Source organism: Populus alba, chromosome 19 (genome assembly GCF_005239225.2).
Source record: "Populus alba chromosome 19, ASM523922v2, whole genome shotgun sequence".
In the NCBI taxonomy this organism is placed as follows: Eukaryota; Viridiplantae; Streptophyta; class Magnoliopsida; order Malpighiales; family Salicaceae; genus Populus; species Populus alba.
The window spans coordinates 9,694,658-9,713,599 of NC_133302.1; the positions used below are offsets into that span (position 1 = coordinate 9,694,658).

The 18,942-nt window shown below is 32.9% G+C and overlaps 2 pseudogenes; both read right to left on the reverse strand.

Annotated features, from left to right (window-relative positions):
• Positions 1 to 6,449: 6,449 nt before the first annotated feature.
• LOC140955041 (uncharacterized) lies at positions 6,450 to 17,001 on the reverse strand (annotated as a pseudogene).
• A 69-nt stretch (positions 17,002 to 17,070) lies between these two features.
• On the reverse strand, positions 17,071 to 17,774 carry LOC140955042 (uncharacterized; annotated as a pseudogene).
• Positions 17,775 to 18,942: the final 1,168 nt, after the last annotated feature.

The window sequence follows — 18,942 nt, forward strand, 5'->3', positions numbered from 1 at the left end:
ATCAACAAAACTGAAAGTGCAAATTTGTGGAAGGAGAGAGAGGAAATTTTCTGGGAACCCAAAACTTGTGGAAACGTACATGGAAGAGCCCAAAATCTGAAAGATCAGAAGGTGACTTTTTGTAGTTATGTGGAACATAGCATGTAGGCTTTCAAGTGGAGAGAGAGAGAGAGATCAAACATTCTGAAATGAAAAATAACGCTTATATATGGGTTACCGGTGGTGATAACAGTTAGCAACTGTGAAACACCAACCAATCTATCAAGCAAGCAAGAATTTAGAAATATACTAAAAGGGTTTTTCAGTATTGAAAGGCTGGTCTTCTTCTTTTTTCTTTTTTTTTTGTGTTTTTCTTTCTTTTTTTTTTCTTTCTTTTTTTAAGTGATTTTTTTTAAAAAAATGTCAAATTTTTTTTATAATTATCAGTAATTTTAGTTGAGGTTTTCGGTTTGATAGGGTGATTTTTTTTTTTTAAAACTTTTTAAAATTGAGTGTTAGTGAAAAAGTCTTTTAGTTTAATGTGTTTTTTAATAAAGCTGTTTTGTTTTCTTTGTTTTTTAAATTATTTTTTTTTATAATTTTTCTCAATTAATGTTAAATATATAATTTAGTTTATATTAATGGGTTTTTTTAACCCAAATTTAATATATTTAGTTTGTTAATTTAAATTTTCTTTATTTAGTTATCAAACTCATGAAATAACCTAAATTCTGGGTTAACTCGTAAATTTTTTTTTTCTATTAGTTATCAAACTTTCATGTGCACGAATCTCATGACAACTTGGTTTGAAGGGTTAACCCAGTTAATTCGGATATTTTTCTTCATTAGTTTTTTTCTTCATGCAGTTTCTTAAAACAACCAAAACTGAATCTTTTGTTTACGTCATCACAGTTTTTTTTAATTATTTTTTTAAATTTAGTTTGTTAACACAATTAAGTTTTTTTCCAATTATCAAAATGAAAACCTTTGTGAATTAATCTTTTTATTGTTCATTTTAGTTTATTAATGTTGATTTTTTTTTTAATTTAATCATACTAGTTTTCAAGTTAAAACACATTTTGGGCCCAAAAAAACAGTTTACATATTTTTTTTCTTTTTTTTTTATTATTACAAAATTTCATTCGTAAAGAACTATAACTAAAAAATCAATTTTTTTTCTTTCAATTTTATGACACGAATCCCAGGTTTGCAAAACCAATTAAGTAAAATTTTTTATTCAGGAATTTGAGATTACAATACGAGTAAATTTAATTTCATCTTAATCTAATTAAAAAAAACTATGATATTGTTTTGTTTACGTTGGTCAAAAATTGTGATCTCATGAGTATTGTAAAAACAATTCATTAATTGCTTTATTGTTTTTTTCCAATTAAAAAAATTCTATAACTATTAATGTTTTTATTCAAATAAAAAAAAAAAAAACTCATATCAAAGGCTGTAACAGTGTTGAGTGAATTGCAATTCACTCGCACTTAAACTTGGAGCATGGCTCAAGTTCTACTTTTCTATTATTTTTATCCAAATACTTTTGCGATCAGAATTTGATGGGTACCATCAAAATAGACCCAATGCTCTTAGGTATAAACTTTGGTAACCAAAAACAGCTCTTAAATTTAGTTTTGAATTGACCCGCAGCGTAGCGCGGCCATGTCTAATAGGAAACTAAGCGACGAAGAGTAGAAATCCGGGCTGTAGCTTACGACAAAGAGAAGAAAAATGGGAAGGAGTTGAGAAATTTTGAATAAAAATAGATAGATTTAATGTATAAGTCTTAGATTTTTGAATTAGTATTCTTGGGAGAAAATATGGGGAAATTCAGAAATTGATGTAGGTTGATGTAATTATATAATAATATAAATGATTGAAGAAAAAAATTGGATGGTTTAGAGAGAGCTAGAGCCCATTATTTGGATTAAAAAAAATGAGTAACATGAAAATTTAATAAATATTTTTTTAATTAATACGTGTTGATATATTTATGGTGGATTAAAAATGAATTTAATAAATTTATTTAATTGTGCTTAAATATTTAATGAACTTGAAATTTTAAAAGGAGAAGAATAGATATGAATAAGATTTTGGGCTGAAATATAGAAAATTGTATAAAACATGTTGACTTGAATGATTAGTGCATATGTGAGAATATAAGATTTGTTAATAATAAAAAAAAGATTGGGAAAAGTATAAATTTTGAAAATTTTTTAAAGGAAATGTTTTTTTTTATGTGTGTATTGGTGAACATTAACTTGAAAGAAAAAATTGAGCTATTAATTGAGCTAGTTGGGGATGGTATTAAATTTTGCTAAAAAATAGAAATATTATGAGTTTATTTAAGGGCAATTATGATTTGAAAATTTCAATACAATTGATTTGAGAATTTATTGAAAATAAAATTAACCTTTACAATGAATAAATAAAAAATGATATATTGTTACTACTAGTAAAAGAAAAGGCTACATAACCTAGTCAACAATAAAGAATCATTTCATACCCTCAAATATTAAATAGGTGTTTAACATCTTAAAACTAAAATATTATTTAAATTGCAATTACAATTTTTTAAAAATGTATCTTGATTTTATTTAAAAAATATAAAAAAATTTAAAAAATTAGTTACCTGGTTAAAGAAATAGGTATCTGATTAATGAACAATTAAAAACTAATTAATTGGATAATGTATTAAATACTCAATTTGGGCTGTATCTTGCTAATTATACTGATTTATAAGGTTAATAGTAAAATAAAAAACAATTATTATATATAAAGTTACTGTATTTAGTTCAGATACCTGAAAACTAAAAGTACAAATTTGTGGAAGGAGAGAGGAAATTTTCTGGGAACCCAAAATCTGAAAGTTAGTGAAAGATCAAGCAGGTGACCTTTTTGTAGTCATGTGGAACAAAGCATGCACGCTTTCCAGTGAAAGAGAGAGCCAAACATTCTGACATTTAAAAATAACAAATTTCTGTAATTGTTTTTTAAAATATTTTTTTATTTAAAAAATATATTAAAATAATATATTTATATTTATATTTTATTTTTATTAAAAAAATAACTTGGAGTTAAATAAAATTTCAAAATTTTAAAAAATTTTAATTGGAATGCCGGGTACAACACCTCTTTTTAAGTAATTTCCTATCAAATTACATTTTTTCTTGTTGCTGGTCATAGTTATCAGGTTTTTTTAGTGGAATTTCCTTTTTTTTTATTATTTCATAATTTCCTATCATTACAAAAAAAAAAAAAAAAAAAAAACAAAACCCTTTGAAATGCATGGAGAATTTACTGTGCACCTAAGTATAAATTATTATTCACTGAAATAATATAATTACCATTTTATCCTTTTAAAAAAACCAATGGCCTTGGTATTGGGGAAGAAATTGTATTTTATTAAGGGTTCATTAGTCATTATGAGATTAATTGATGACAATTTAGGCCACGTTTGTTTGCTGGAAAAGTAGTTTTTTTTTTTTTTGAAAAGTGAATTCTGAAAAAGTGAATTATTTTTATTAGTGTAATGAAAAATAAATTGTAAAAACTTTCTAGTGTTTGATTACATAATGAAAAATAAGCTGGAAAATAACTTATTAATGTTTTATTTTTTTCAAGTTTATTAAAATAATGAAAAACAAATCTTACAAATTAAAAGGTTGAATGAGAATGAAATTAAAAAAATATATAATTTTATAGATTATCTCAAATAAAATAAATAATAATCAAAAATAATAGAGATCAAATCTAAAAAATAAAAAAAAATTGAAAGATGAAGAAATTAAAATAATAATAATTAACATTTCATAAATTATTTCAAATAAAATAAGTAACAATCAAAAGAACGAGAACCAAATTTGATAGATCAAAAATTTCAATTAAAAAATAATAAGGGAAAATAAAAATAAAAATGAGGACCAAAGTTAATATAAAAATCCTAAGGAATGAAATTGAAAAAAAAATATTCAAAACAAAAATATATATAGCATTTAAAAGTTTGAGTACCAAATTTGATATAACTAGCAAATAATATGACATTTCTAAATTTTTCACAACTTTCGGAAAGTGTTTTCTGCTCAAAATAAAAGGAAAACACTTTCCTGGAAACCAAATTAAATTTTCCTTTGACTGGAAAGTGCTTTCCGTTGACCAACTTTTTTAATGGTAAGGAAAGTTTGGAAAGTGGTTTCCCGGAATCACTTTCCGGGAAACAAACACACCTTTAGTTTTTAACTCGCATCTTGATTACTTTAAAATAAACACGTGTCTTGATTTATTTTGTAACTAATTGAATTGTCTCATTATTTGTAATATTTCATGAATAATACAATACTTGATTTATTTGAGTGAATGTTGAAGAAAAAAAAGTTGTTATTATGGTTGCAGGGTTAGTGGGTTATCCCGGGTCAACTCAAATATTATTTTTGCTGTTTTTTTAATTATATATAATTATTCAATTTTCACTACATGATTTAACAGTTTTACCGATGGATTCTCTCCATTAGTAAATTTTTTACCGACTAAATCACTAACATAAATCGTTTGTCAGCATCCCTTTCGTTGGTAATCCCACATTCCGTAGCTAACTATGTCAGAAAAAAAATATTACTGATGGTTTTAGAGACAGAAAATGTGCGTAAAAAAAATCCCACTGGAAATATACCAATGGATTTATTTCGTTGGTGATAGTGGCATATGCAGTAAATATTTTTCAATTCTCGGTAAAATGCAGATGGAATATATCGATCGGTGACGACTTCGGTGATTGTGGTATTTCCAGTAAATATTTTTCAACTTTCTGTAAAATGTCGATGGATACATTCCATCTGTAAATCCGTCGATGGATATTTTTAAATTTTTTTAAAAAATTATTTATAATAAATAATATAAAATTATATAAATTAATAGAAAAAAACCAATTATGCAAAAAAAAAAATTATTAAACATTAAAAAAAAAAAAGTTAAATAGTATTCATTACAAATTGAATGTGTTTCCAAAAAAATATTAAATTAGCACAATGGTAGAGCTGGAGAAGGAGAATGAGGAGGCTGGTTGTTCCTGGTACCATACGGCAAAGAAAAAAAAAGCACACATGTATCACCACTCTGTGATGTCATGTTCATGATCAATTGGTGAAGTTGTTCATATTTCTCGATGAGGTGAGCCGTGTGAGTTGTGTTTTGTTCATAATTCACCAATAATTGCTTGTATTGTTCGGTGAGATTAGCCGTGTGTTGCTGCAAGGCCACGAACTCCTTAGATTGGGTGCTCGATACTGATTGAGAGCTACCAACGGTTGAGACACTACGAGCTGCTCGAAAGTTTTCGGTCATAGTGTAAGAGAGCCCGTACAATTGATTTTTTTCGGGTCCACCAGATGATTTACCTCCATTCACAAATTCGAATCGAAATCTAGATGGGTCAAAGGATCGTTCCCATATCTCTCCCTCAACCGGTTATTATAGGTCTCATAAAAATGAAAAAAGAAATCATCATATTCAATTCAATAAAAATAATAACTTACAAAATAAAATGGTTGAACAAACATACCACACAGTATTGAGTGCGGTCATCTCTACAAACAGCTCAATTGGGCTTGGCTCACGTCTAAGAGGCGTAGCCAGTAAGGAAAAAATTAATTAAGTAATAACAAATTATTTAATGATATATTTCATTTAAATTAATCTTACCATTTATTTTGCATGTGCAACAAATAGAACTGAGTCGTCGATGTGCGTTGTCACCGAATCATGAATTTGCTAGTTCTGATTGCTAGTATTAGACTGTGAGCGTCGCGTAAACCGCTCAGATAACACATGCTCAATATATTGTGGCCAAATATCTTCCAGGATGTGTAGCGGTTTGAAATCCCTTCAAACCGCCACTTCGTTCCAGCCTTGGAGACCTTTATCTATCACATTTTTTTTTTTTTTGCCTTTTTTGTGCTTCATACCAAAAATCATGCAACCTACTTCCATAGTGAAAAATTAGATCTTAAAACATAATTTTGTTTTAAAAAAATATCATATTGTTTTCGATGTTACCTAGTTGCAGCGTGAATTTCTTACTCCCTCCTCACAACATTGTCATGCGTGTTGTTCCAGTCAAATTTGTGTTGTGTATAAGTAATTTATTTAAAATAAAAATAATAATGTATTTACAATTATGTTAATAATTATTAAAAATAAGCTAGAAATTAGAAATTAACACAAACCTCAAATTTGTCAAACGATGCATCGATATTCGGTATCCATTCAAGATGTCTGGATACCTAACTCAATTGAAATAATAGAATCTCATCGATGATTTAAACGCCGATTATATTACTCGGGTGACCTCAATGTTTGTGAGCTTGAAAATAAATTAAATTAATGAAATATTGATTAGTTGTTCATAAATTATGTTATAATTAAAAAAAACTAATAGCGAAACAAACTTGCATTGAAAGGTCGTACTTCTAATGTGGCTCGTACTTGCGGGTGAATTGATTCTGTTGTGAAGGCACACTACCTCTGCGCTGTGAAACCACGTTGGAAGACGCAACATCGGTAGATAGCACATGTGCCTCTTCTTGATTGGCACCTAAGGACATGTCATCCTCACTGCTAGAAGAACTAGCTGCAACCCTATGTAAGCGACGAGCTATTGATTTCGTTCCATGCATCTACACAATTTTATACGAATCATTACATAATTAAATTCGATTGTTAAAAAACAATTCAGCAGCATCTCCCTTATACTGGAGACTACCAAAAATTTTCAAACCTGCAAATATTGACAATAGCCACAACCAATTGACCCCATTCAAAAATCTTGTATATAACCTAACATCTATACAAATAATAATTAAAAATAATGGAAATAATTAAACACATATCATGCAATAATAGAGTAAAATTGAGATAAAATAATTAAATTTATTCCTATATATTCCATTACTAATTACAAGGTAAATTCAACAATAACAATTAAAATTCAACAAAGTGTTCAATTATTATGGCAATACAAACAACAAAATATATTGAACAAATTAAAAAAAAAAAAAACTATAGACTTTAGGAATGAAAAATGCTTACCTTAATAATGTGTTTATTTCAAGACTTTATCCACATTATAAAAATACACCAAAATAAAAAACATAACAAAAATAACAACAGCAAAAACAAAGAACAAATAAAAAAATAAAATCTTAAAGCAAATGATGTAGAGGAAATACATACCTTTTAATTTGTTGAAGATATAACTAGAGATTACAAGCAAAAAACAAGAGATTTGAAGCAAATGAGAGGGAAAAAAAAAACCAAAAATGAGATATGTGAAAAGAAGGAGATAAAGAAATGAAATGAAGGGGCGGTCGCTGGGATTTATAGCACAATTTTATTGACGAACTTGCCGACGAACAATTTAAATAATATTATTTTTAATTATTCCGTCAGTGATGTTTTGAAAATCCATCAGTAAATTTTGAATTTCGCACTAGAATTTTTAATTACCCTCCATATTTTTTGCAGATCGTTGGTAATTCCATCGGCAATAGCACATGGTTAGAGATGCATTTAATACCTACCCTTTGGATTTCACACTGTTCGTCGGTGAATTGGTCATTAATTGTGAACTGCTGATAAATGCTGATGAACTGTAATCCATTTGTAGATTCGTCGGTGATGGTGGCATTTCCAATAAATGTTTTGCAACTCTCTGTGAAATGCTGGAGAATGTGTAATCCGTCGGTATGGATGTCGGTGATTGTAGCATTTTCAGTAAATGTTTTGCAACTCTCTGTGAAATGCCGACAGACATGTAATCCGGTAGTATAGACGTTAGTGATCGTGCTCTGTGCATATAATATTATGTTTGTATTACCTATTTACCTTCTTGCAGACACTTAAAGTACAAACTGTCCATCGCACAAAACAATAACAACATTTAACACTTATAAAATAAATATTTCGTGTTATAAAATATCATCCATAATATATATTACATGAAAACTAATGCTTTACACATTGCTTCATTCTTATAGTTAGTCAGAATTTTCTTCTTCTTCATCGCAATTGAATAATCATCACCTTCATCACAATCTTTAATATGGATATCATCATCATTGTCGCACATGTGCGGCGTCGCGGCGATCGTCCACCCTTAAGGAAAAAAAATTGTAAATATGGTTTATTTTTGGCAAATGTGTAGAGATAAGGAATTCATGTCTCCTATCAGTGAAAAATTTGAATGGGAGTCGCCACCTAATATTTTGGTCACTAGGAACCCTAACTGGTCTTAGAGATTGAGTGCGGAGACTGATTGCGTAAAGGGAAGGTTTAGCACCCTAATTACGCCCTACCTGAGGTAAGTTGCATTGTTTTGTCTGATAAAATCTAAAGTCTTGTTGTGGTTTCTAATTGTCAGTCCGTCCTAAGGAGATGTGTGTTCTATGTTGTCAACAAAAAATATCTTTTTAATATCAGGAATACATTTTACGTATAAATTCGTAATCCCTGATAGCAAAATCAAACAAAATAAATTTTTTGTTGTTTTTGAAATTTTGGTCAATATTCTCTTGACTTTAATAAACTGGTTATTAATGCCAAAATGTATGTTAAAACATGGTTTTTTTGGTGTATGAAAAACAAAATATGATTTTTTAGCTTTGAGACACTTGGTCGTATGCACGAAAATATTTTTTTTCTTTTTTTCAATTTTTTAGTATTTTTGAAAGTTTTTTTTTTTTACAAAAAAACTCGGGTATTCTAATACTGAATTTGTATTTTTTTGGTATAAAATTGGAATGGGCCAGCACGGCCGAACATAAAATAAAAATGGGCCAGCACCAGCCCAACATGAAAAATGGGCCAGAATCGACCTAAAAGATAAAATGGGCCAGCACCGGCCCAAAAGATTATAAATGGTTGGTTACTGTGCACAACACAATAACCATTATTTATTTTCATCTTGCTACAGAACGTGAATTGCTCACGTTCTGCATGCAAATGAAAAAAAATAGAAAACGGGGCAGGGAAGGAGAGAAGATTACCTAATGGTGGCTAGCGGTGGTTGTTGTCGTCTGCGGTGGTAAAGACAGTGCCGGCATGGCGGTTTTCACCGGTTCTTCCCCTATTTTCCCTATCTCTTTGTTCTCTCTCTCTGTTTTTTTTTTCTTATGTTCTTCTTCTTTCTCTTTTTTTTGTTCTCTCCTCTCTCTCTCTCCTTTTCCCCTGTTTTAATAGGAGAAAAACAGGGGAGGCACGTGGCTGGGGTGGCCACTGTGCTGCCGCCCGTCCAACACGTGGAAAGCTTTTGGGCAAGTGGGTGTCCTTGGTCGACATCTTTTTTATGCTTTTTAGAGGAAGCAAGTCGGTGAAAATAGAGGGAAGAAAAATCTTCTTCTTCCCTTGCCTCGCTTGTCTAGGGGAAGAAGAAAGGTTACAGTGTCGTTCAAAACGGCACCGTTTTGGGATCTTGTGTGTGTGTTTTTTTTTTTAAAAACAGTGCATGAAATGGCACCGTTTTTTCCAAAACACGTCGTTTCATTTAAATGGATTTTAGCGCCAAAACATGTTAAATTCAAAATCAGTCCTTCAATTTGCGCACGTTTTGCATTTTGGTCCTTGGTCTCGGATTTCTTCAATTAAGTCCCTAATTGGCCATAAAACTTTAATATTTATACAATTAAGCCCCTGATTTGATCAAATTAACTTTTATAAATTATAATTTGACCCCAAAACTTTAATTTCTTCCGATTAAAACCCAAATTAACTCCAAAATCAATATTTCTTGCAATCAAACTCTCCATAAATTCAATTAAACCTTCAATAAAATTTAATTGAGTCCATAAACATATGATTTTGAACTTTTGTTCCTCAAATTAAATTTTCTTTGTCAACAGGGTTATCATCAGTCAATAAAATACTGCCAAATTTTAATTTTTGTATTTTTTTAACCTCCTCAACCAATTTTTGATTATTTTTAGGGTGTTTTGGCATCCTTTTTTCAATGTTTATATTTCTTATAATATTTTTTTTGATTATTTTTTTTTATTTTATTATTTTTTGTGTGGGGACCCAAAAATGAGTTACAATAGTTGCGCCTCTCTTTACAATGCTTACGGAGAAAAGATATAATAAGTGTTGTAAAGGTAAACAAAATTGGTCTTCTGAAACTGATCTTCTCAAAATTTGGTTGACCTAAAACTTCAACCGGACCCAAAGTCTTGTGTGTGGTTGGGCTAAACTGATATTTTTTTTGCTAATCCCCTCTAACCAAAACCCAAAATATTGTGTGTGGTTAAACTAAACTGAGATTCCTTTCGCCAATCCCCTCTAACTAGAATCAAAATCCTATGTGTGTGGTTAGGATATAATGAGATTCCTTTCACCAATCCCCTCTAACCAGAACCAAAATCCTATGTGTGGTTAGGATAAACTGAGATTCCTTTCGTCAATCCCCTCTAACCAGAACCAAGATCCTATGTGTTCAAACCCTTTGTTTTTTGAAGAAAGATGGTTTATTTTCACGAGCGACTTGCCTACGCACTCACACTTACCCTGGTATATTTTCATGGGCAACCTACCCAAACATTCTCAAAGTGGTCTATTTTCACGGGCAACCAGCCCACACACTCACACTTACCCTAGTCTATTTTCATGGGAAACCTGCCCAAGTAGAAAAAGAAAGAGTGGTCGTGTTGTAATGGGTGACCTACCCAGGTGAAGGAATGGTCTCATTGTAATAGGTAAACTACCTAGATAAAAAACATGAAGAATTGGTCGAATTGTAATGGGTGACCTACCTAAAAATGAAAAAAGGAATAGTTATGTTGTAATGGGTGACCTACCCAAGTGAAGGAATGGTCTCATTGTAGTGGGTGACCTACTCAGATAAAAAACATGGAGAATGGTCGAATTGTAATGGGTGACCTACCCAGGTGAAAAAAGAAGAGTGGTCGTGTTGTAATGGGTGACCATCCAAGTAGAGGAATGGTCTTATTGTAATGGGTGACCTACCTAGATAAAAAAGCATGGAGAAGTGGTCGAATTGTAATGGGTGACCTACCTAAATGGAAAAAGGAAAGAGCGGTCGTGTTGTAATGGGTGACCTACCTAAGTGGAGAAATGGTCTCATTGTAATGAATGATCTACCCAGATAAAAACATGGAGAAGTGGTCGAATTATAATTGGTGACCTACCCATTAGATGGTGAGGGCTCAAAGACGTACTCGAAAGGAGGTAGGGTTAGAAAACACACTACCCAAGATGTGAGGGCTCAAAAGCGCACTCGAAAGGAGGTGAGGGTTCAAAGGCGCATTTAAACAGAGGTGAGGGCTTAAAGGCACACTCAAAAGGAAACGAGGGCTCAACGGCGTACTCGAAAATAACAGGAAGTGAGGGCTCAAAGGTGCACTCAAAATGAGGTAGGGTTAGAAAACACACTACCTAAGAGATGAAGGCTCAAAAGAGCACTCAAAAATAGAGGTGAGGGCACAAAGACGCACTCAAAAAGAGGTAGGATTGTAAAACACACTACCTAAAAATTAAGGGTGAAACACTGAGCTGTCAATGTTGAAAGCAAATGCATTATGCTTGATATGCATGTGTACTTACCTGAGAAATATAGGCCCCTATTTCTTCATGGTGTCTTTCTTTTCTCTCTAAAGTTGTAGTGTTAGTAGTAAACTTTGATGGCTTTTCCACTTTTGCTTACTAGAGTCACATCTTGTGATCATGACCTCTAGGAAAGGTTTGATGTCATCATACATCTTTATCCTTCACGGTTGCTAATTTTGCCCGATATTTTTCTTAGAAAATGAATCACAGAGTCAGCCCTACCATGTGTTTTTTATTGCCCCCTAGCTTGAGCATACCCCCCCAAGTGTTCAATTCGGGTTTACTTTGGGGTGAATATATGTGAAAGTAAGTTTGGGTTTTTTGTGCAATGAAATGTTTTCATGCAAAATTTTTGGAACTTCCAAGTTATTCCAATCACAAAAATTATTTTGACATTGGTTGAAAATAAACTTGTTCTAAAAAATTCAAGTGATTCCTTTAGACAGGTTTCTTGAAGTGATGAAAGCTTTTTGCTTTTGGTTTAAAGATGAAGTGACATCTGGTTGGTCACAAAGGTTTAAATTTCAATTTGAGGGTTATTGAGAACCGAACTGGTTCAAAGCATTCATTTTATTGGTATGAATAAAGATTTGACCCACACGTGAAAGCATTGCCTACCAATCCAGATTGCTTGCCTTTGCTCAGAAAGGGCTTTATTAGGTACGTAATGTAGGCTTTGGCTATTGGTTATGAAGAAAAGAATATTTTGCAGGCTTAAAAGGTGTTTAAGGGATTTCAAAACTAAGGATCACTTATGCTTGTTTCCTAACCTTTTATCTTTTGGATTTGTTTTTTCAAAATAGTCTTCATGCCCTCTAGTTTCGGGTTTCGACTTTTTCTCTTTGTTTTCTTCATTTTTGTTTGGTTAAGCATAATAACATCAGTTTTTTTTTATGAGAAGCTCAAATCTTATGAATCCTTTGGATCTTTTTTTTTAACCAATCACAGTATTTATCTTTACTGCTTCATTTGGATGATAATAAAAGACTAAAAATTACATGATCAATTCCACACCCATTTTCACTGCCTTGTTTGGATGATAAAAAAAACCTCTCTTATTTGCCCCCCAGTGTGGGGTGTGATTCTAGTCAAGGTTTGTTTTCAAAAAAATGTAATAGGCTCAAAATGGGACTGCAAATGATATATTTCATCATTGTGAAAGGATTTATCAAAGTTGGCATTTCCTCATCTCAAAATCATGCATTGAGGATAGGTCTTGCTTTCATACGCGTATGCAAAGTGATTTATTCATTCAAATAAAACTCAGTTTTTGAGTCACCTCATGGTATTGTTTATCCTTGTTTTTGTTTTTGTTTTTGTTTTGTCCTTTTCTTTCAAGTTTTCTAGGTATATGGTTACCCTTCTAAGAAATCACTTGAATTTCCAGAATGCATTTGTTTTAGACAAATACCAACACGATTTCTATGAGGTCCCAAAAATATCTTTGAAAACATAATAGAATATATCTGGTTTTGGAAGAAAGGAAAACACTGAAGGATTCTTTGTGTTGTAGTTTTGTGAGCAAAACTTATGCTCAAAATGTTATTTACATGTAATAACAAAAAAGAAGGGTGTGATATGAACACAGGAAAACACATGATCTTATTTCACAAGAAAAGCTCATTAATAGAGAAAGTCTTCTTCAAAAGCCTTTAGAAAAGGCAATAATAAGACAGGCTTCATTCCTCTATTTTGGCAAATCTGTTCTTAGGCTAGCCTCCTCCCTAAAAGTTCTTTACAGATGGATTCAAAGACGATGTAGTACAACACTACGGTCAAACTTTGTGTCCAAAATTTAGCTATTATTTCCACACCCATGCTGGACCATTGATGCTTTCTAGTCCCTCAAACATTCCATCCTAATGTGCTTCAAACAGGATTAGGCAATGAGTTTGTATTCACATTAGAGGCATCTTCCAATTCTAACCACCCAGCCTTGATTAATTGCAGAAGCTTTCTCTTAAAGGTGTTGTAGGTATGGATGTTATGCCCAACAATACTAGCATGGTATTCACAATTAAGTTCTGGTTTATACCAATTAGGATAAGGTGGTTGTATAGGTGTCAGAGGTTCTGGAGCTATCTGTCTGATGCTCAATAGCTTTTGATACATCTCATTCAGGGGTAGCGGTAGTGGAGGCAGTTGTTCTTGAATCCTTTGGTCATTTTCAATTTGGCTTTTAGCTTGAAAGTTTTGGGGTTTAGGTTTTTTAATGTTCGCAATTTAGGATGGAGTGTGGTAGTTTTGGGATAAGTTTTTCCTACCCTTGTAGCCATCTTCAACATGGTGGACCTCTTTTCTTTCAAAGCCTCTTTGAGTGCTTTGAGTGTGTTGGCAAATAAAGAGACCATCTCTTTGTCTAGACTTCGGGGATGTACTTGAGCAGCTGATTCCCGCCATCTTTGAGCATATTCCTTATGCTTTCTTTGTCCCTTTTCTCTAGATTGGACAAGTTGGTTCTGTCGGGAGCGATGTCCATGTTATACTTGTACTGCTTGAAAAAAGCATCCACCAGATCTTTCCAGCTTCGGATTTTTGTGTTGTCCAATCTCATATACCAGGTCAAAGTTGCCCCACTCAAGTTTTCCTGAAAAAAATACATTAGTAGTTTTTCATCATGTACTACCTTTGCCATTTTATTACAGTAGGATCTGAGATGAGTCATCAGGCATTATGTTCCACTTTATTTAATGAATTTAGGAACACGAAACTTCTTTGGGACAACCACGTTTGGGACCAGACACATCTCTGTTGCTCGTATCGGGTCATATAAGTTTACCCCTTTAATGGCTTTTAGTTTGGCTTCCAGCGCCTCTATTGTAGCTTGATCAATGCTATCAGATGACATAGCCCTGTAGGATTCATTAGCAGATGCTTCCATGATTGTCGGTGCTAGTGTAGGTGTTGTTGATTGCATAAATGTTGGATTTTGTTGAGGCCCTTGATCATGTTGACTCGTTCTTTCTCAGGCTGAACGGTAGTAGGAGTCGGATTAAAGGTGACCGGTCGATTAGAAGGACCTTCACCAAAGGTATTTTTCAGTGTTTGCTCGAGTCAGCTAGTGAAGTGAGCCATACTTGTTTTCAGATACTCCAGCTCTTCTTAAAAATAGGCATCACGTTGAGCATGCTCTTTATCTTCCATGCTTCTCGCTTTAAGTCGGGTGTTGTAGACTTTTTGGAGACCTATATTTCAATCTGCCATGTATGCATGTTAAATGTATGAACATGTAATTTATATAATAGACTTGCCCTTCGAGAGGTGACATCTGATCATAACTATTGTATTATGAAACAAGAATCTTGATTATTGCCCACACTCTACAATGAAAATTGAATGGGAGTTGCCACAAGTCTTGAGTTCAAGATGTTTCAAGAAAGGTTTACCCTGATGTAAATAAAGATAACACATACAACCTAAGGACAAGTTCTATTCATTATGTGAATTTAGGTAGGTTTTCTACTTAGTCTCAAAAAGGTCTCATAAATGCCCAGTGATGATCTTTGTAAAGACAGTATAGGGGCATTGCGAGAAATGGTTAAGGCACATATACCCACCATTACCAAGAAGGCACTCAAATATGAGTTAGGAGTTTCACGCATTTGAATCCTAACCAATGGTCATAGGCAGATCGCTAGTTCCTCACCTAACTTAAAAGTTTGTGTGTGTTTTCCAAAATTTAAAGCATGTGATGCATGAGGCAATTCTAATAATGCATCAACAATTATGTACAGAAATTAAAGCGCATAAGAAATAAATAAAGGAAATGCATAAAAAATAAACAAAAAAGCCACAACAATAAAACACAATAATCAGACAAAAACAAAGCTTAGTCCACAAGGTCCCCAATAGAGTCGCCATTATGTCGCACATGTGCGGCATCGCGGCGATCATCCACCCTCAAGGGAAAAAAAATTGTAATATGGTTTATTTATGGCAAATGTGTAAAGACAAGGAATTCTTGTCTCCTATCAGTGAAAAATTTGAATGGAAGTCGCCACCTAGTATTCTAGTCACTAGGAACCCTAACCGGTCTTAGAGATCGGGTATGGAGACACTTGGTCATATGCATAAAAACATTTTGTTTTCTTTTTTTCAATTTTTTTGTATTTTTGGAAGTTTTTTTGATAAAAAAACCCGGGTATTTTAATACTGAATTTGTATTTTGTTGGTATAAAATTGGAATGGGCCAGCACGGCCCAACATAAAATAAAAATGGCCCAGCACTGGCCCAACATGAAAAATGGGCCTGAACCGGCCCAAAAGATAAAATGGGCCAGCACCAGCCATTTGATAAAATACCCATTGTAGTACTCCTTCCCATTTGATAAGCCTTGTATGTAATGTAGAGCAATAAACAATAAACGAGAATTTTGTAATGACATACAGTAACTTTGCAAGAGATAATGAGTTTATAAATAGTACATTATTAACAAAGTTTAATTAAAGTACATATACTTACTGAATAAAAGGTCTTAGCTCTTCCCCTTGCGGCATTTTTAGGTGTGGGTCATCCAGGATTAGAGAATATTGACAAGTTTCCACTAAAAGGCACTTCACTACCATTATCATGTCGTGGAACACGATTGATTCTCGTTATCAATTGAAGTTCGAAATAGTACAAGATAAATGTTGAGATCTCCTCAACAATATAGGCCTCACATATCATAGCCTCAACATACGCCTTATTCTTAATCTTTTTTCTTGAGAATGAACAAGTACCTGCATTGAATTAATCAAATATTTTCAATTAAGAAAAACAAAGAAAATACTTTTATATATGAATTACATTGCAACTGTAATATATAACCGTTCGAATGGGTACATCCATCTATACTAGACTGGTCCTCCAACTTTTACCTCCAACGGTAGATGTATGGGAAAATGCTCCATTGAGTCAAAAAATGATGGAGGGAATATCATGTCAAGTTTATATAGTCTCTCGATGATATTTGTTTCAAGCCTCTCAATGAGATCAACATTCATATTGCTGGAGCATATATCTTTAAAGAAATGATTGATCTCCGTAAGTGCAACTTATATCCTTTTTGGCAACAAATCAGGATAAGCTAATGGAATGAGTGTTTGCATAAACACATGGCAGTTATGACTCTTCATTCCATACAATCTGCATTCCTCTGTATTAACGAACCTTGATATGTTCGAGACATGTCGATTAGGAAAACACAGATTCTTAAGCCATTTGTAGACTAGTAGTTGTGCATTTTTCTCTAACACGAAAGTTGCTCTTGGTTTTGCAACTTGTGACCCATCATAAACCAACTCTATATTTTTACGGTTACAGAACAAAACTATATCCAATATAGCCTTGATGTTGTCATTTGTCCTCCCCTTCACATCCATGACGGTGTTGAAAATGTTCTCAAACATGTTATTTTCTATATGCATGACGTCAAGGTTATGGTGAAGAAGATTGGTCTTCCAATAAAGAAGCTCACAAAATATACTTTGCTTTACTCAATTATGGGTCAAACCAAAACCAAGAAACTGCTGTTTACATGATTGGAGACCGAACACAATGTCATCGTACTATTATACAACATCATGCAATTCTTCACCAGAAAGACATAGGGGTGCAACATCCTTTTCAACTCCGCTAATAAAGAAATCATTTATATTCTTTCTGTACCTATGATTCGGCGACAAAAAACGACAGTGACAGTAAAAAAAAGAAGCTTTACTTTATTTTGTTAGTGTGAATGCCTTGTTGTTTTCCATGCAGTATGGACAAAGTAGTTTTCCATGCGTGCTCCAACCAGAAACCATTCCATGAGCTGGAAAATCATTGGTAGTCCACATCAAAGCCACCCTCATAACAAAATTTTATTTCCTCGATATATCATAAGTCAAAGCTCCGGAGGACCACAATTGCGTCAACTCATCAATTAACGGTCAAAGACAAACATCTATATTCCGACCCGGGCTACTCGGACCGGGTATGAAGTAGATAAAAACATGAACTCTAGCCTCATACACATCCCCGGTGGCAAGTTATAAACCGTGAGTATGATCGGCCAATAAGAATAAGGAGCTGCAAATGACCAGAATGGGTTGAATCTGTCTGTACATTACCCAAGATGCATGTTTCTTGATTCAGCTTAAAAGTGAGGATACACACTGTTAAAGTGTTTCCATGCTTCACTGTCAAAAGGATGCGCCATCACTCCATCACCCACATCATGTGATTGGTGACATGTCATGTGCTCAACAATCCTTGGTGACATGAATAACCTCTGCAGTCTAGGTGTGATTAGAAAGTATATAAGTTTTTTATATACTATGATGGTCTTTCCCTTGCCAAACCTAGGTTTGTAACGGGAATGCCCACATGTCATGCACTCGGTTAGCTCATCATTTTCAAGGTAGTATAACATACAGAAATTAAGGAACATGTCAATTTTCTGGTATTCTAAACCCACTACCAGAAATTTACTTAATACCAACGGATTTACCGACGGAATATTTCTGTTGGCAATTTGAGGTCGAAATTACCGACAGAATTTTTTTTTCCGTAATTCGGTTGATAACTGCCGATGGATAATGTCTATCGGTAGTTACCGACCGAATTAAGGATGGAAAGTTCAGAATTTAAAAAAAAAAGGTGGGTCGCTGTCATGGAAGTTTTGGCGGGGAGGTTTTTTCCGACGGACTCAAAACGACAGACCCGTACAGTGACGTGAACAGTTCACCGTTAAACATATTGACGGAATCACCGACATATTTGAAATGGTTGATCCGTACGATGACGTGTCTATTTTACCGATAGAAAGACCGACGAATACACTGACAGACATTTTCATCGGTGAAACCGTCGATAAAAGTTAATATAATTCCCTGTTGCCGACACTCTCCTCCCCTATTTCTCCTTCTTCTTCATAATCCCAACTCTCCCCATCTGCAAATAGCCAACACCTAAACAAAAATCTCCCTCATCTCAGCACAATAAGTTATATTTCTTGAAGTTTTGTGGTCACAGCATCCGTGTTTTGATTTTTAGACGGATTTTATCAATTTTTGTAAGTAATTCTATCTTTTTAAATTTTAACATTTAAATGTCAATTTAATTTGTTTTGTTTTTTAGTATATGCATTTTGTTAGTAGATGTACATGTTTTACTGTTATTTCTGAAACAAACTTGTAATATATGAATGTATAATTTTATATCTGTTATGGTTTGTTTTAGATTTTGTAAGATTGTATTTGTTTGTAAATCGTTAAAACTTTATGGAATTACCAAATTACATGTGCTGTTTTGAAATAATGAATAGCTTGTTTAATGGGTCCGTTTTAAGTTTTATCAATGGTATTGCGGTGTGGTAATTTCCGTAA